The sequence below is a fragment of the Mastomys coucha genome, unplaced genomic scaffold, assembly GCF_008632895.1.
Source record: "Mastomys coucha isolate ucsf_1 unplaced genomic scaffold, UCSF_Mcou_1 pScaffold6, whole genome shotgun sequence".
In the NCBI taxonomy this organism is placed as follows: Eukaryota; Metazoa; Chordata; class Mammalia; order Rodentia; family Muridae; genus Mastomys; species Mastomys coucha.
In genome coordinates this window covers 69,883,524-69,903,154 of record NW_022196912.1, presented here as the reverse complement: position 1 = coordinate 69,903,154, position 19,631 = coordinate 69,883,524, and the positions used below count along the sequence as shown (strand labels likewise).

Sequence of the window (19,631 nt, the reverse complement as noted above, 5' to 3'; positions counted from 1 at the left end):
AAAAAAAAAAAAGTCTTCCCAAGGCCTACCATGCTTTCTTTGATGAATTGTCTTCCCATACTACTAAAAATTAGAGGTTGGAGAGGTGGCTCAGTGGTTAAGACCTGTTCTCAGCATCCCCACATTAGTTCATAACAGTCTGTAACTCTAGTTGTAGGAGATCTGACACCCTCTTCTGGCCTCAGTGGGCTCCAGGGACACATATGGGGCCAAGCCAAACATACAGATAAAATACACATACACACCAAGTAAAAATAAATCTTTAAAAAAAAAAGTTAGCTTTGTGACATGTGTGTGCATCACCCCTTTATCCAAAATGAGTATATAAGTATTTTTAAATTTTTTATTAGTCCAGTGGCAATTACAAAGAAAACCCACAAAGTCCTTATTTTGTGCTTATCACAAAACAGTAGATGTTCTCTTCAGGAAAGAAAAAAAGAGAGAGAATCAGAAAAAGGTAGTTTAATAAATACCATTAAACTCATCCATCCAGAAGTAACTGTTAGTCTGTGTTAAAATTATGATATAAATTTAAGGTACATTATGCATCCAGCCTCCCTCCCCTTTTGTTTTTGAGACTTCTCACTGTGTAGTCCTGGCTGGCCTTGAACTTACTAAGATCCACTTGCCTCTGCCTCCGGAGGGCTGAGTTTAAAGCCTGAGCCACAGTGCCTGCTATCACATGTAATCACACTGTAATTACAATGTAGTTACATTGCTTCACTACCTTTTTTTGCTTGAACTATGTATTAAAAGTTCTATCTCGTGGGGCTAAAATGGCAACACAGAAGCCAGCTTGTTGGCTGACATAATTCATTGCTAAATACTTGGATTACTTTTCCTTTTCCCTTTTTTTTTTCCTAAGAGAAGCCTCCTCCCCCCAACCCCCCGGAGCTCCCACAATACACACTTACCTAGGACCACATTCAGGGCCTCTAGTTGGGCAAATGGCTCCAAGAACCTGCAGTAAGAAACTGGTGTGGTGGGGGGTGCTTGTGATTCCTGTGCTCTGGAGGACGAGACAGGCCAATCTCTGGGGCTCACTAGCCAGCAAGCCTGACCACCTGGGTGAGTTCCAGGCCAGTGAGACTCTGTCTCCAGAACAATGTAGGCAGCACCTGAGGAATGACACCTGAGGCTGTCTCTGGTCCCCATGTGCATATGAACACACACACACACACACACACACACACACACAGAGAGAGAGAGAGAGAGAGAGAGAGAGAGAGAGAGAGAGAGAGAGAGAGAGAGAGAACTAGGTGTTTTTAAAAAATCACATTTATTCATTTATTTGGGGAGGAAAGGGGAGTGCCATGGCAAGCTTGGAGGTCAGAAAGGGTCTCAGGGCTGGAGAACTAACTAGCCCTGTGGTTAAGAGTGCCTGCTTTGTTAGAGGAGTCAGGTTTGATTGTCAGCATCCACATGGTAACTTAAAACTTGTAACCTCAGTTCCAGGAGACCTGATACCCTCCAGGCATGCATATTGTGCACATACATAAACACAGGAAAGACATGCACACACATGGAATAAAAAGTCTTAAACCGGACGGTGGTGGTGCACACCTTTAATCCCAGCACTTGGGAGGCAGAGGCAGGAGTATTTCTGAGTCCAAGGCCAGCCTGGTCTACAGAGTGAGTTCCAGGACAGCCAGGGCTATACAGAAAAACCCTGTCTTGGAAAAAAAAGAAAAAGCCTCACTATGTGGCCTTGGCTACCCTAGAACCCACTGTGTAAGCCAGTCTGACCTTAAACTCAGATATCTTGTCTGCCTCTGCCTTCCAAATGCTGGGATTAAAGGTTTGGGATTTTGCTTGCTTGATTATATTTGTGTGTTTGTTGTCGTGGTTATTTGAGACAGGGTTTCTCTGTGTAATCTTTTTTTTTTTTTTTTTTCCGAGACAGGGTTTCTCTGTGTAGCCCTGGCTGTCCTGAAACTCACTGTAGACCAGGCTGGCCTCAGACTCAGAAATCTGCCTGCCTCTGCCTCCCAAGTGCTGGGATTAAAGGCGTGCGTCACCACTGCCTGGCTCCTAAAAACTTCTTAAAGCTGAGTAACAAAGAGTAAATTGAAGGCCTGAGCTATGTGAGATTCACATCATAAACAGACAAATGTTTTAGTGTCTATCTGAATCTATCATTCTATTCTGCCTCTACCTACTATGTCACCCTTAGCCACTATGGTTCTCAATCTCCCTCAATGCTGAGACCCTTTAACACAGTTCCCCATGTTGTGGTGACCCCCAAGTATACAATTATTTTCATTGCTACTCATAACTGTAATTTTATTACTGTTTTGAATCGTAAACATCTGTGCTTTCTGATGGTCCGATGGACCCCCTGTGAAAGGGTCAGTCAACACTCCTGTCCCCAACAGGGTCATGACCCACTGAACTAAGGCACACAGTTTCTCCTAATGATACTTTTTTAAAAAAAGATTTTATTTATTTTATGTATGTGAGTATACTGTAGCCATCTTCATACACACCAGAATAGGGCATCGGATCCCATTACAGATGGTTGTGAGCTACCATGTGGGTTTCTGGGATTCTCAGGACCTCTGGAATAGCAGTCAATGCTCTTAATGCTGGAGCCATCTCCCCAGCCCCTAATGATACTTTTAAAAATCCTTTTCCATTTGAACTCAAATGCCTGGGCTGGCTGTAAACCATGATCCTCAGCCTCAGCCTCCTGTGCGTTAGGATTACAGGCACGTGTCACCCCCATTCCTGACCTAATAGACAATGATATACCCTAAGGAAGGGTTTTTGTTTTTGTTTTTGTTTTTTTTTGAGACAGGGTTTCTCTGTGTAGCCCTGGCTGTCCTGGAACTCACTCTGTAGACCAGGCTGGCCTCGAACTCAGAAATCCGCCTGCCTCTGCCTCCCAAGTGCTGGGATTAAAGGTGTGAGCCACCACCGCCTTGCAGGAAGTTTTATTTATAATGCAATATAATGTCACATGAAACTTCTGTGGAAATGAGACAGGCACAGAGTTATAAATGATTTTCCTCAAGTGGTTTTTGTGGTGATTCAGTAAGACACTGACTGAGCCAGGCTCCTATCTGCTTCACAATGTTCGTTGGTCTCCCAGCATTGGTTCTGGTCCTTCTCCTTGGTTACTCAGAGTTGTCTGTTTCCTCTCCTCCTTTCTAAGGGAGGCAGTTTATTGACTGCTGGGTAAGAGAACATGGGCCAGGCTCTTCCCCAAACTTTAGCTCACAAATTCATCAGTGGGGAAAATGGTAGGGTGGTCTGTGCTAGAATGGTGGACTGTTCATGAAGGTTTTCTGCTTGAGAACTGACAACTCACAGCCCGCTAGGGCGATCTGTGCTTGCAAAGCTTGCAAAACTAGCACTCAGGAGGCTCATGAGTTTGAAGCCGTACTCTGCTTTATATCCAGGTGTAGTCTAGCATGCGGAGTGAGTCCTTAGGAGGGTGTGGCAGAGAAGAGGCAGGAGAAGCAGACAGATGGCTCAGAAGGTCAAGGCCCTTGAGGCCAAGCCTGACAATCTGAGTACAAGTGCCAGGACCCACATAGAAGGAAGAAGAGAACTGACTCCTGGAAATTGTCCTCTGACCTCCACACGCGTGCCATGGCATGAGTGTGCATGCACACAAGTAAAGTAATAAAGTTACAAAGACAAAAATCCAAAATTTTCATGCCAGATAGGACAGTGAATCTAGTCTGTCTGTCCATGGCTTCTTCATGCTTTCTGTTGTTTTCTCTAGTGTTCATTGGGAAGAAAATCAAGGGGTCTAGTAAGGACTCTAAAAGGGTCAGCTCGCTTTTTGAGACTCACATAGTCCAGGCTAGCCCCAGACTTTATATGTAGCCAAGGATGATCTTGAACTCCTGATCCTCCTGCCCTAAGCTCTTGAGGGGCATGATTTCAGGGGTGTACAATACCCCCTATGTCAGCCAAGTTGATTGTTTTAGCTTGTACGACAGATATTTAAACTTCGTTTTAGTCATGTCAGGATCAAAGCAGAGACTCACACACTTCAGGAAGAGCTTATGTCCTTAGTCTCAGTATCTCAAGATTGTTGTATCATAGGATCACAGTTTGTGAACTTTGAAAGGATTTTCTTAACGTAAGTCAAAAAACCTTGAGATTAATCCAAGTTGTATAGATTGTTTGTCCCTTTTTATTGCTGAATATCATTTCACAATAAACAAACAGCACCACAGTTCAACCACTGAACATAAGAAATATTTTCATTTTGGGCACTTGTTATAATTTGATTTTCTGTTAGGCAAGAAAGGTTTTTGTTTTTGTTTTTTAATTTTAAATTTTGGCCTGTATACTTCCAGGTTATAATTCATCACTGAGAGAAGTTAAGACTTCTCCCCCTGCCTTATTTCTCCAACTCTACTAGCTTTCTTATATAGTCCAGGCCAACCTGCCTAGGTATGGTACTTGCTCACAGTGGACTGGGCCTTCCTACATCAATTAGCAATCAAGAAAATGCCTCATGAACATGCCCCATAGGTCAGTCTGATTGAAGCAACCCCCCAACCGAGGCTCAAGTTGAAGCTAACTAGGAGAAGGGAGTAATTGAGAACAAAGCCATGAATACTTATACGTGTGTTTCTACACGGAATTAGATTACTTTCATCTCTCTTTTATAGGTGCCCAGAAGTAAAATTGCTTGAGCACATTTTTAGTTTTAGGAAGAACTACCCTGGTTGGAGGATACAGCTCAATTGGTAGAGTGGTTGTCGAGCATGCAGGGAGGCACATGCTGGATCTGCAACACCTATAAACTGTGTACGGTGTATAGACCTTGAAGTAGAAATAGGAGGATTGGGGAGTTCAAGGTCAACTTCCTCTACACAGGAGTTTGAAGTCAGCCTGACACAAATCACACAATAATAAAAACAAAACTACCCAGTTCAGAGCTATTGCACCATCTCAGTAGTAGTGCATGAGTTCATGGCACATGGCATTCGGCTAGCAGTGGCTGTTGTCTTTATTTACTATTTTATTTTGATTGGTGTACCATGATATCACCTTGTGGAGTCTGTTTCTTAGGCCCTTTGCAGGTTTTATATGAATAGTCCCAGCCTACTCTGGAACTCCATGTGTCAGCTAGGCTCCTTTGAATTTGCAGTAGTCCTTCTGCCTCTGTACTGGGATTGCAGGTGTGAGCCACCATGCCTAGCCCTTTGTTATGATCATTTTGTTTTTTGTTTTGTTTGTTTGTTTAACTTTTCTGAGACAGGGTTTTGCTCTGTACCTCCCTCCGACTGACCTAGTTACTTGTTCTGTAGCCCAGGATGGTTTCAAACTCCAAAGAATCATCTGGCCTCCTCCACTACTTCCTGAGTGCTGAGGTGGGTTTCATTATAAACTCCAACCAGCCATTACGTTTTTTAACTCGCCTCTCCCTGACGTCTAATGAGACTGAACACCCTGCTATGTTCTGACCCATCTTCCATGAAATAGCTGGCTGTTCCTGTCTTTTACCTGTTCCTTATTTACAGATCATGTTGTTTGAGATGGGGTTCATATACCTAGGTTTGACCCGGGACTCACGGTAATCCTCTTGCCTCAGAATCCCAAGAGCTGAGATTACAGATGTGCGGTATTATCTTTGTCTTTTGTGTGGTTTCTCTGGGACATGGTCTCCTTCCTGTAGCCTACCATAGCACTAAACTCAGTGGATAGAGTAGCCTTGAGCTTCTGATTCTCCAGCCTCTGCCTTCTCAGTGCTGGGGTTCACATATGGTTTTTTGGTTCCAGTACAATAAACTCTTTCAAAATTGTTCATGCTCGGGTTAGTCAGTATAACCTGGTGATGGCCAGTAGGTTCTAAAGCAAAAACAGGCTCTCCCACTGCATAGGTAGGTGACCTTTGAAAAGCATGTAAAGGTCACTAAATTCTTTCCCCTCACTTGAAAATAGAGTTAGGAAGACTATATTACTTACTGATTGAAAAATGCCCCAATCAGGAACACTCCTTTAATCTCAGCGCTCAGGGCAGAGGCAGGCAAATCTCTGTGAGTTCCAGGCCAGCCAGTGCTATGCAGCGAGACCCTGTCTCAGTAAATAAACAAAGAAAAAGAAGAAACCCAGCGAAGTGTGGTGGTGGAGCACGCCTTTAATCCCTGCATTTGGGAGGCAGAGGCAGGCGGATTTCTGAGTTCAAGGCCAGCCTGGTCTACAGAGTGAGTTCTAGGACAGCCAGGGCTACACAGAGAAACCCTGTCTCGAAAAAAACAAAAACAAAAACAAAAAACAAAAAGAAAAGAAGAAGAAGAAGAAGAAGAAGAAGAAGAAGAAGAAGAAGAAGAAGAAGAAGAAGAAGAAGAAGAAGAAGAAGAAGAAGAAGAAGAAGAAGAAGAAGAAGAAGAAGAAGAAGGAGAAGAAGAAGAAGAAGAAGAAACCCAGCAAACCCTAGAATTCCTTTCCTGAAAGAACCTACTTCCTGTTCAGGCAGCAAGCCAACTTGGGCATTGGGCAGCTGAGCAGTTTTCGTCTGTGACTCAGGGACCTGGGCTCCTCAGTTTTCCTCTCATCTTCCTGTGCCATTGTCCTCTAGGTTTGGGGGATCTTTTTAGTTATTTGGTGGGAAAAGGAGAGGGAAGGGAGACAGTATTTAAGAATTTTCTTTAGCAGAGGCACCGGTGGTTCCTACAGTCTACCATCTGAGTGCACCCAAACCGGACCAAGTAACTGCTACTAGGGAAGTGAGGAAAACGCGCGCTGTGTACCCAGGTAGAAAATAAACCGGCAGGGCCCTGTCTGGCGGAAAATGCTGTGCAGTCCTGCGTCATCACAGGGGGGGCAGGCGATGATGGTGGCTGAGACTGGGTGGCAGTCCTCACAGAAGGGGAAGTAGAGGTGACAAGTAATGGTCCAGGCAGAAGCAAGCACGCAGAGTTCAGGCTAGGTGTGCTAGCAGAAGAAAGAGAAGTGCAAGCTCCTCAGTTTGGGCTCATTTTTTAAAGATTTATTTATTTATTATATGTAAGTACACTGTAGCTGTCTTCAGACACCCCAGAAGAGGGCTCCAGATCTCATTATGGGTGGTTGTGAGCCATCATGTGATTGCTGGGATTTGAAATAATAACCTTCAGAAGAGCAGTCCAGGTGCTGTTAACTGCTGAGCCATCTCTCCAGCCCTTGGGCTCATCTTAAAGACATCTTTTCTCTCTCGGTTTTCCAAATGGTAACTGCTCCTATATAGGTACATTGGTAATGAAATGTTTTTGAACCTCCATTAATAATTCTTAGTTGATTGTCGGTTTTCCAGCCAGATTATTAGATCATTTATACTAAATGAAAAGTCCCTCTTCTTGGGGCTGAGGAAATTGATGGCTCAGTGGGTGAAGTGCTTGCCATGCAATTGTGAAGCTGTGAGATAGAGTCCCCAGAATCCACATAAAGGCAGATGTAGTGGCACACCTCTGTAGTTCCATGGTTCCTATGGTGAGATGAGAGGTGGAGACAGGAGGATACCAGAAGCTTGAAGACCAGCAAGCAGCAAGCCTAGCTTATGCAGCAGGGAATAAAAGACCATCTCAGGAAGGTCGGAGGCAAAGACCTGAGGCCATCCTCTGACCGCCACATGTGACCTTCGCCAGAACTCACACATGCATTTTAGTCCCACACAGGAAAACTCTCCTCTTCCTCCTGTGTACACGAATAAAGAGAGACAGGGTTTGTGTGTTAGCTACGTTGCTCAGGCTAGCCTTGAACTTGGAGACTTCCCGCATCCAAGCAAGTGGGTGACAGGTGTGTCACTGTACCTCACTCAACTTGGTCTGTTTTGGTATATATACCTTTTTGTCTCTGACTTATTAGCTACATCTTGAAGAGACATGAATAATAGCAATATAGCAGATGGAGACGGAAAATGTAACTGAAGTTGTGGTTTATTATGCCTTCGTTGTCACTCTGACTAAACCAGAAATGACTCTGGAGTTTTATCCCCTACCCCCTTTGGAGGCAGAGCCTCAATGTAGGCTAGATAGCCTAGGCTAGCTTCGACTTTGTGATCCTCCTGTCTCAGTCCCCACAGGCACAGACTACTATGGACTGGCTGGGGGGTTCACTCTTCTTTTTCCCAAGACAGGGTTTCTCTGTATACCCCTGGCTGTCCTGGTACTTGTTTTGCAGACTAGGCTGGTCTCAAACGCAGAAGTCCACCTGCTTCTCTGCCTCCTAAGTGTTGGGACAAATGCCACCACTTCTCTGTTCAGATTTTTCACTCTTTTCATCTGCGAATGTGATGAATTTTACTTTTTACGTTCCCAATGCTTTATCTTCTGCTTATCCCTAAAATAAGCCTCTTCTGTTTGGCTGTGCTGCTCAGCTAATGTGCCACTGGATCTTAAGGCTGCAGTTTATTGGGGGGGGGGGTTCACATCTGTTTGAGTAAGTCTAATTCATTTCATTTAATCATATTTTATTATATTCTATTTCTCCCTCTATGTTTGTGAGGTTCTGTTCTTAGTGCTATATAGCATTGTGACTTATACAATGGTAGTATTGATGATAATGTGTCTTATAATAAAATCTTTTTTTCCCAAATATTTATTTATTTTATGTATATGAGTACACCATTGCTCTCTTCTGACACACCAGAAGAGGGCATCAGATTCCATTATAGATGGTAGTGAACCACCATGTGGTTTCTGATAAAATCTGTTAAGAATTAATGTATAAACACTTAAGAAATTCCAGATGTAGGAGGCTGAGGCAGGAGGATAACTGCAAATTTGAAGTCAGCTTAGTTTAAATAACCAATTCTAGTACAGACACTGTCTCAAAAAAAAAAAAAAATCTGATTCTGGAATCTAAGTCCACTCCATAGGTGATGGACTTTAGTTTCCTGTGTGAACGGAAAGTTAAACTCAATCCTGCAGTCCAAGCAAGTGAACTTTTGTGGTAGCCTCTGGTTTCTCTAGCATGGTAAATCATCCTTAACTACTACAGAGATAGCTGGCAAATACAGGAGACTACTTTTATTTGACAAAACAGAACTAACTCAAAGCATGGAGGGGAAATGAAACTCTTCTCTATTTTTGAATTTCCCTGATATGATCACCTAATGGCTGACAGTCCCCACCTTCCCTCTTGCTCCATCCCAAAGATTTATTATTATAAATGAGTACACTGTAGCTGTCTTCAGATGCACCAGAAGAAGACATCAGATCTCATTACGGGTGGTTGTGAGTCACCATGTGGTTGCTGGGAATTGAATTCAGGACCTTTGGAAGAGCGGTCAGTGCTCTTACCTGCTAAGCCATCTTACCAGCCCCCCACTATACTCTTTAAAAAATAAAAATAAAAAACTTCATGAGTTTTTGAGTCATCCTTGCCCAGGGCTATGCTAATTTCCTCCATATTGTTCCAATGTTATCACACGTGTTGTTGAGGTGAGCATCCCCACTATCCCTTTTTTCTTTTTCCAGTATTAGAGAGTGAACTCAGAGCCTCGAACATGCTAAGCAGGTCAAGTGTTCCACTTCAGCCCACAACGCTCACGGGCAGCCTCCTCCAGAGGAGAATCAGTTAGCTTTTCAGTTTTTCTGAATAACCGTTCCTTCTAGCTCTGGCACACTCTGCTAATATCAAAAGTTGTTAGAAACCCCAAGAGGCAGCTCTTCTGGGTTATTAACCTCTTTTTTCTGGAGCCAAAGTGGATGGTTCTTCTGGCTGGCACTTTCCTGAGGAAGAACACACTCAGAGAGCAGTAATCTTCTGATTTCTCGGATAGGCTCAGGTTCCCATGATTGTGTTTCCTGATGTGCCAAAACTTTCAGAAATAGTGATTGAATGGATACATGCTGTGGGACCTTGGGCAGTTTTTGCTTTCCTTGTTTTTGTTTTTAGAGATGGCATCTTTGTAGGCTAGGCTGCCCCCACACCAGTCCACTAAGCAACTGAATATGAACTGGTTTTTCCTTTCTTTCTTTCTTCTTTCTTCCTCCTTTCTTTCTTTCTTTCTTTCTTTTTTTCTTTCTTTCTTTCTTTCTTCCTCTTCCTCCTCCTCCTTCTTTTGGCTTGATTTTTCAAGACAGGGTTTCTCTGTTTATCTCTGGCTGTCCTGGACTCACTCTGTAGACCAGGCTGGGCTTGAACTCATAGAGATCCACCTGCCACTGACCTTGAGTGCTGGGATTATAGGGATGTGTTAACCAGCATAGTGTATGCAGTGCTGAGCCTCACACCCAAGGCTTCGTGCTCACTAGGCAAGCACTCTAGCTTGACTAGCTACATTCCACAGCCCAATTTCCTTTATTCGTATTTTCTACAGAATGAGAATAACAATACAAGATGTTTGAAATACCTTCCATCTGAGTCATTATGACTTCATTGTTTCTAAGGTTAGTACTAGCAATGTGCTAAGAGATTTTTAAATTTAATTTTTGTACCTTCTTTATTTTTACTTTTTGTAGTGCTGGGAATTAAACTTCGGCCCTCAGTATGTTAGGCATGTGTCTGCAACGAATCACATCCCAAGCCCCTTTTCATTTTAATTAAGAAATTATTGTAAACTGGGTGGTGGTAGTAAGTGCCTTTAATTCCAGTACTCACTCTGAGAGAGAGAGAGACGGGGGGGGGGGTACTATTAAAAATATTATTAGCTGGGTGGTGGTGGCACACGTCTTTAATTCCAGCACTTGGGAGGCAGAGGCAGGTAGATTTCTGAGTTCAAGGCCAGCCTGGTCTACAGAGTGAGTTCCAGGACAGCCAGGGCTACACAGAGAAACCCTGTCTCGAAAAACCAAATATATATATATATATATATCTTATTATTGTGTGTAGACACTACTGTAGAATGTAGAGGCCAGGGGACAACTTTAGGTTGTTATCTCTTTTCAACTGTATATGGGTTCCAGGGATTGAACTCAGGTCACCAGGCTTGCATAGAAAACACCTGTACCTACTGAGTCATCTCACTGGCCCAGCCCTTGGTGGAGGCAAGACCTTATTTTGTAGACTAGGTTAGCCTCAAACTCATGACCCCCTGCCCAGGCTTCCCCAAGTATGGAGGATGCACTACTACTATGCTTTATCATATTTTGTGTGTGGAGTGGGAGCAAGGGGTTGGCGGTGGTGGTGGTGGTTTTTCTTTTGTTTTGTTTTAAGACAGGGTCTTACAATACAGCTCTGGCTGGCCTGGGGCTAACTATGTAGAGCAAGCTGATCTTGAACTCACAGAAGTATATGACACTATCCATGGCCAGATTTTGTTTTTATAAAATTGTTTTTAAAAACTTTTCCTAATATTTGATATGTCTTAAATATTTGATTCCTTAGTTCTTCAAGTCAAATACTTATCATTATTTTCTGAGCAGGTTCTCTAACCAAGCAGGATTAGACCACCAGGTATGATGGCACATGCCTTTGAACTCAGCACATGATGGAGACATCAGTAGGCAGATCTCTATGAGTTCAAGGCCAGCTTTGTCTACCTAGTGAGTTTCAGTCTAGCCAAGGCTATATAGTGAGACCATGTCTCAAAACAAACAAACAAAAAAAAAAAACAAAAGGGAGGCAGCTAGTTTATTGTGGGATAGGAGTAAATGTTTACTTTTTAGAATACAAAGAGTCAGAAAAACATATGTACCTAGTAGATGACAATACCACCTCTCTTACCAGAAAGTTCTAGAACACAGAGTAAATATACTTATGGTGAAGACTGAGTTTAAATAATGAAGAAAGAAGTGTTTTCATGGCAACTTGCACATTTCTACCTTGACCACCTATCTCTCATGCTAACATCTATGCCCATCGCTGTAAGGATTGCCCTTGACTCTTGCTTACAGCTTCATATGGGTATATGCACTATTATAGATATCTGGAACATCCTAGCTTTTATCTGGGCATAGTGGCAACAACCTGTTGATCCCAGCATTGAGAAGTAGAAACAGGATCAGGAGTTCCTGTGCCAGCCTAAGCCATAGGAGACTCTATCTCAAAGAAACAACTTTAAAAAAAAAGAAAAAAAAGAAAAAAAAAAAAAAAGAGGGGAAGAAAAACCTGGCTAGGGACCAAAAGGCAATTCTAAGTGGATTTACATTTACAATTTAACTCTTGGGAAACAGACGACAGCAAAGCAACATTGCATTACTATTTGTTCTTTTGTAAAAGTTTTATGATTAATTTATGAAATGATTTGTTACTTATAGAAATGGAGATTTTTGGAGACTCTAACATGAACATATAGAATGAACAGGAATGGTGGTACACCCCTGAAACTCATCTTCTTAGGAGACTGAGGCAGGAGGATCACAAGCTGGAGGCTAATCTGGGCAATAAGTATGATCCTGTGTAAAATGAGATACAATAAAAGAAAAGGAACTTGGAATGCTGTTCAGTGGTGATGCACTGCCTTTTTGAGGCCTTGGTTCAACCCTCAGTACTAAAATAAATAAGGAAAATAATTAATTCCTTAATTAAAAACCCACAGTGTGCACATATGCACACACACACACTCTCTCTCTTTATATAAATGTGTGCGTGTACCTGAAACAAACACAAACAAAACATAGCAAGAATTCAAACCAGGAACTTGTAAAGTTTAGAATGCTTAGTAACAAAAAAACGGAATGAAGGAAGGATGGTTAGAGGCACTTGCTGCCAATCCTAACAACCTGAGCTGAATTGCCAGGACCCATCTACTGGAAGGAGAGAATCTACTCTTGCAACCTGTCCTCTAACCATACATGCTGGAATAAGACATAGGAAAGGAATAAGATAAAGTTCCCCTAAGGGAATCAAAGTGAAGTATAAATGTGTAAAGGGTTAAGGGGGGGCTGGGATATGTTAGTAGATCATAGACCAAAGGAAAACTCTAAGAAGGGGAGAGGTATTAGAGAAAGAGACATCCAGGAGTAAGGAAGGACCTAAGGTGGACAAAACATGTCAAAGGTATGTGTTCTAGCTTGTTGTCTGTTGCTGTGATAAATGCCACGGCCAGAAGGTCCCTTCAATATCTCAGTTACTTTCCTTACACAGCCCAGGGCCACCTGCCCGGATGGCACTACCCACAGTGGGCCGAACCTTCTTACACCAATTTGAGATCAAGAAAATGCTCTACAGACACGCCTACAGGTCAATCCAATGGAGAACTGACCAATGGGCAACTGAGCAGCTTCCTCAGTCCTATGTGTGTCAGGGTGACCATTGATGCTAATCATGACAGTGCATACTAAATTCTTGGGAAGAAGTAGAAAAACAGGGAATTTGCATTGAAAACAGAGGTCATGGGACATGGCCCAGGCTCTGTAAATAAAGTAGGAGGTAAGTGATTGCTGAGAGTAAAGGTTAGAGCTAAAAGTGAAGGAACTCTGGTCAGAGCCTTCAGGAAAGTGGGAAAGAGGTTGTCTACAAAACCTGCTGAGGGGCACACTCAGCAGAGTCAGTGTGGGATGCCTTCAAAGACAAGCAGAGGGCTGGCAAAGACGCCAGACTAGACAGCAGCTTTTGGGTAATATTTAGAAATGATCACAAAGTTGAGGCACCTCATAGCTCTGCTGAACACCACGAGTAGGTGGGCACTTGGCTGGGTGGGGGTTTACCTTTAGAAAGGAAAGGTAGAAACAGATTTGACTAATGGGCAGATATCATGGAAATCTATCAACTTCAGGATGTTCTTATTTCCTATTTCTGGGAACAATTTAATGATTTATTCATTATTATTGTTGTTGGTGGTTATTAAAGTTTTTGAGACAAAGGCTCACTCTGTAGCCCAGCTTGGCTTTGAATGCACATGATCCACCTGCCCCAGGATGCTAGGATTGTAGGCAGGAGCCACCACAGTCCATAGTGCAGTATTTCAGCGCCTTCCAGTTCCTAGTCTATTCTCCATCACCCCGTTTCTGCCAGTGCTGTTACCGCTATTCTAGACTCCTAGGCCTGAAATCTTGGAATCAATGCTTTTCTTTTTCTCTTAGTGTCACCTGCACAGTCATACGAGGACGAAGTTTAATTTACAGAGAAGGTACAATAACGGATAAACAATAATACTTACAGTGATATGACATAATTAGTGCCGTGCCGTCTCTGTTCTGGAAAGAGTCAGGACATGCTGTCAGTTGCCAAGTACAGCTGACAGCAGGTAACCGGAGGCTTGAGGGAGTGAGAGCCCACAAGGGAGGGTTGCAGTAGGCTCATTTTGTGATTAAGCTTCTACCTCCTCTTCCCCAGTAGTTTCCCTACCTTGAAGGCTCTGCCAGATCCAGTACCCTTTACCTCAGAGTCATCTTGATGTCAGTTTGAGAGTCACTCATCATAAATCTTCAGGAAGCTGAAACAGGGTCCCCAAGAAAGAAAGAACACCTTGGATGTGCTCAACTATTGTACTCAGGATCGGGGTGGGGAGGCAGGTTTAGGAAGGACTTCTCTGAGGAGAGAGAAGGGAAGAGATAGCAAGGCACAGTAAACAGGCTGATACCAGGCAGACTCAGAATCTTTCAGGAAAAAGACTGGATCACTGAGACCAGGGTAGAGAGAATGCTAAGGAGCGGGCTGATGTCTGCCCTGGGCAGAGTCTATTGGATTTGTCAGTTAGGAGTCAGAATTGAGCACAGTTTCAGTAGTAAAAAAGGAAGTATAATGGGTAGGTAAAGATGCCACAAATACGAAGAATGGGGAAGGATCATAGATCTCCTTCTGAAAGTATGGGTTGAGAAGGAAGAAGGAAAATAAAAGCCAACAGGCTTAGTCCTTCCCTCCCCTGTAAAACAGACCGGCACTAGTTCAGAGCCTGGGGCATAGATCCCTGTGATGAAGAAGCTGCTATTTAGGGAAAGGTGTTTGATAGGAGTGAGATTCCCCACGAGGGTCTGAGATAGAATCTAATCAGGAAAATGGTTTTGTGCCTTTATGATCATTCTCTGACTGTATGCATGCCAATTTGCACGTGTATGATTGTACAGGCTGAACAACTATAAACCAAAAAGCTTCCAAATCTAAAGTTTGAGTATGGATGTGACTGCAGAAGTGGGAAAATAGTCCCACCTCTAATCTCATGAGTTGGGCGACAATCAAACACCAAATATGGCAATAGAAATCAGCATTGAGCGTGTGAGAGTATTACAAATACTTTCAGATTCTAAGCTGGATTTTTTTTTTTTTTTTTTTTTTGGTTTTTCGAAACAGGGTTTCTCTGTATAGCTCTGGCTATCCTGGAGCTCACTCTGTAGACCAGGCTAGTTTCAAACTCAGAAATCCGCCTGCCTCTGCCTCCCAAGTGCTGGGATTAAAGGCGTGCGCCACCACCACCCGGCTTAAGCTGGATCTTTTAATGTAACTACCATTAATTTAATTAAGTCAGGAGCCCAAACTAGGTCTCAGCAGGTCAAAATAAAGGTACAAAAGGGATGTACACCTTTTGGACCTGTTTAGGGGATAATCTTGTCCCTTCTAGCTTCTAGAGACAACCACAAGGGCTGGAGGATGTAACTCAGTTGTGGAAACCTTGACTAGGGATAACCACATTCCTTGGCTTTTGACCCAGTTTCTTCATCCAAAACCAGCAATGCCACATGTCTCTGACTTTTGTGCAATCATCCTTTCTAACCACAGTCAGTGACTGGGGCTATAGCTCAGCAGTGAAGTACTTACCTACATGTGTTAGGCTCTGGGTTCCCCCCAGGAGTGCATCAAAAGAAAAAGAAAGAGAAAAAGAAAAAGAAGCATAGTTGGGAAGTGTCTACTTTTAAGAACTCCTGTAGTTAGGTTAGATGCAACTGGAGAACACAAGGCAATCTGCCCACCTCAAGGTCCTTGACCTTAATTACATTTATGAGTTTCTTGTGTAAACTAACATACAGGCATGGGCACCTCTGGAGGCTTTACTCTGCCTACCATACTAGAACTAAGTATGAGGTTCTTATTTTAAGGGGGCAGTCTGAGACAGGCAAAATATTTAATATTGGAAAGTTTGGAGCTGGAGAGATGGCTCAGTGGTTAAAGCACTTGCTGCTCTTTCGAGGTATCCATAGTAAGTTCCCAGCACCCATACATTACTAGCAATCATCTGTGACCCCATCTTTAGTGGCTCTGACACCCCCTTCTGGCTTCCACAGGCATTGTCCGAAAGTGGCACACATACATAAATACATACATACATACATACATACATACATACATACATACATGCAAACACTCACGTGTAAAACAAATACATTGTTTTTTAAGTAAAAAAAAAATATGGGGAGGTTTGATATTTGTACTTGACTTGGGAAAGACACTTGGTCAAATAGGTGAACTAGATTCTAGGAGTGTAAAGGCTACAAAGTTGTAGAAAAGTGGCCAATTGGTAGCTTGAGGTAAAACTTTCAGCCTGTAAAGGGAAATACAGCTTGGAAAAATGAATCTCAACTGTGCTTAGGAAGTAAGAGCTAGGCATTTGAACCAAACATTAAGACACTAGAAATCACAGTAGGGGCAAGACTTCCAGGTTCTAGAGAGGGTACCAACATAAAAGGGAGAAAACCCTTTTAAGTGTTTTCATTTCCAGGAGGTTGTGGGATTAGCATGCTTCATGTGGGATTCTTAGGTTAGAATTTACAAAATACATTGAGGTCTGGCTTCTGAACTCAGCTGCTTTGTGCCTCTCCTTTGTTACCATGTGGTCTCTGGATATATGTGTTGCCACATGAGTGTACTCTTTGTAAAGCCAGATGGCTAGTTCTTGATGTCAAAATAGCATTTCTTGGCAATCCAATTCCAACTGTAGAAGCCTAATAATAAGAAATACTATTCTAACTCTAAGTACTTTCAGAAATATGATAGAGACAGAATTCTTCCCCAGTGGACTTTGCTGTGTTCCAGGCACTGTCCTGAGTATTTTTTTTTTAAATTAAAAGTCAAGTAGTAAGAGTTTCAATGATCCCTGCTCGTAGGCTGTAGCATGAATACAAAGGAGAAAATAAGAGGAACAAATATATCCTAATATTTTCTACTCCAGTAACAAATTAATCAGTAAATGACATGTCAGATATTAGTGAAACTGTACAAAGCTGTTCTGCTGTTGATCAAAGGGAACTCTGTAATCCATATTTTAAAGCCACTGATTTATTCCTTGTATACCTAGTTTCTTAAAAGAACAATAGCTTTGGCTGAACATAGTAACAATTTATCCTGTAAGCTACAATCAGCGTAGATAATCTAGGTAGATTTTAGATGGATGATCTATACTCTGTCTCCACATTAAGATGAAAGCAGGTGTTCACCTGACTCACTCTCCATAAAATAATATAATCAAATTTCTGTTTTGTGCATCTATCTAACCACTGATCCAAACAACAAGCATGTGCCAAAGTCTTGTCATAGAGGGGTCTGTGCAAGGCTCTGCTCGATACACATAACCCAGATATTTAAATTTTACTTTATATAAGTGTATGTATTTATATAAGATATCTATATATTTATAAATTCTATTTTTATAAAAAATTTACTTTTTTATAGTTCTGAAATTATTTAACTTTTACTTCTTATTGTAAAGTCAGTTACTGTCAGTTATGTCTTCTTCTTCCTCTTCCCTCTTCAATCAGTGTATCTTTAAAATATGCATTCATCTTTCTTCAGTGAAGAGTTCACCTTTCAGCTCTATCTGCCCAGTATGTTTTTTAGATTGTCCTTGCAGATGTATCTTAGTGTTTGCTTTAAGTTTGTGTGTGTGAGTGTTTTGCCTGCATGTTTGTATGTGTATCACGTGAATGCCCATGAAGGTCAGGAGGAGGCAATAGATTCCCTTGGAACTGTAGCTCTGATTATAAGAAGCCATAAAGCTACTGGGAATCGAACTTGAGTCCTCTACACGAGCAGCAGTTGCCATCTCTGTAGCCCTTAGATGTATTTTAATATCAAGCAAATACGTAAGGATATCAAGCCATAAAATGTTCACGTACCTTTTTTTGTTCTTTGGTTTCCTCATTTTTTTTTAAAGATTTATTTATTTATTATATGTAAGTACACTGTAGCTGTCTTCAGATACCTCAGAAGAGGGCATCAGATCTCATTATGGATGGTTGTGAGCCACCATGTGGTTGCTGGGATTTGAACTCAGGACCTTCAGAAGAGTAATCAGTGCTCTTAACCACTGAGCCATCTCTCCAGCCCCTGGTTTCCTCATTTTTTAATGCCCAAATACTAGCCACTACATACATGTAACATAATTTATGTAATTTTTGACATTTCCATTTGTTTTAACCTGCCATTTCCAACACTACCGAATTAAATATTCATTTTGAGATGCCTGTGGGATATCTTCCTACACATGGAATTTCTAGCATGTTTGTAATTCCATGTAGATTTTTTTGTCTATTTTCCCATCTATAGAAATTTGTTTTCCCACAGACTTATCAACATGGTGGTGAGCTTTGCTAACATAGAAGATGAAAACTGTGCTCTCAGTATAGTCCTAGCCTGATTTTCTCTTATTAATGGAATTGAGAGTGTTTAAAAAGCCAGTTGTACTTCTACTTGGTGACTGTGATTATAAGAATTTTTCATCTGTTAGGGAAATTTGTCCACAAGTTGCAAATATTTTTTTCCCAATTTGATTTTTATATTTCAACTTTGTGGTAGCTGCTGTCATGCAAAACTTTTAAATTTTTATTTATGGAATCAAATACTGTGAATTCTGTGCTTCCTGTTATATTTAGGCTTTCCTCATTTATAGGTACCTTAAAAAAAATTCTATGGTTTCCTGTAGCACTTTCATGATGAATAAATACTCTTTGTAATTTTTTTTTTTTACTTTAAATGTATTTACTTATTGTTGTGTTGTACGATGTATGGATGAACGTGTGCCATGTGTACATGTGGAGGTCAGAGGCTACCAGAATTTAACTTGGGCCATGGTCTTGTTTGGCAGTCATTTCACCCAGTGAACCATTTTGGAGGCCCCATTAACAACCATCCTTAATTATTACACATCCTAAACAGTCTTGCACATAGAATCAAGTTCCTTGTTTCAATTTGTATCTGAGCTTGAAGAGTAAATTTTTTTTGTTTTTCTTTTTGTTGTTTTGCTTTTTTGTTTTTTGAGCTGGGCTTTCTCTGTCCTGGACGTAGTAGCATTGCAGGCCAAGCTGGTCTCAAACTCACAGAAATGTGCCCACTTCTGCCTCTGGTATTAAAGGCATATGCCGCCACTGCTGGGTTTGCATAGCAAATCTTAAGTACACAATAGGAGTTGGGAGTGTGGTTTTTGGACTTAAGAACAGAATAGTGGCATCCACACTTCCTGATTCAGATGCTGATGTCTTACCTACAATAACTTCTCCAGCCTCAGTGGCTTCATCTGATACTGTGCTAAGTGTCAACGACAAACTGTGCTAAGCTTGAGATGAAAACTGTTATGAATCTTTAAAGCCAGCAGCATAAGCGTTTAAGAAAACGCGAACTGCTATTGTGTTACTGATGGCCATAGACAATTCTTCCACGTTTACTAACATCCTATCTTTCCTAATACTAATGAGAAGAGGCTGGATAACATGAATCAGCCTGCTGTGGTAGCTCACCCCTTTATGCCCAGCACCTCGGAGGCAGAGACAGAGAGAGGCAGTCAGATCTCTGTGAGTTTGAGGCCAGATGGTTCCACAGAGCTAGTTCCAGGATAGCTATGGCTCTGTTACACAGAGAAATGCTGTCTCAAAAAA

General features: G+C 41.9%; 1 long non-coding RNA gene and 1 other non-coding gene across 2 annotated transcripts in view; one reads left to right on the top strand and one right to left on the bottom strand.

Moving 5' to 3' along the window:
• LOC116080894 overlaps nt 1–12,211 on the top strand; it is a 21,482-nt gene extending 9,271 nt beyond the window's left edge. The window contains exons 2-3 of the long non-coding RNA XR_004114660.1: nt 10,268–10,337; nt 12,147–12,211. This is a non-coding gene — a long non-coding RNA (uncharacterized LOC116080894). The remainder of the gene's footprint in view (nt 1–10,267; nt 10,338–12,146) is intronic.
• Nucleotides 9,289–9,394, bottom strand: LOC116081245. The gene has a single exon (XR_004114765.1). It is a non-coding gene; the product is annotated as a U6 spliceosomal RNA (small nuclear RNA).
• Nucleotides 12,212–19,631: the final 7,420 nt, after the last annotated feature.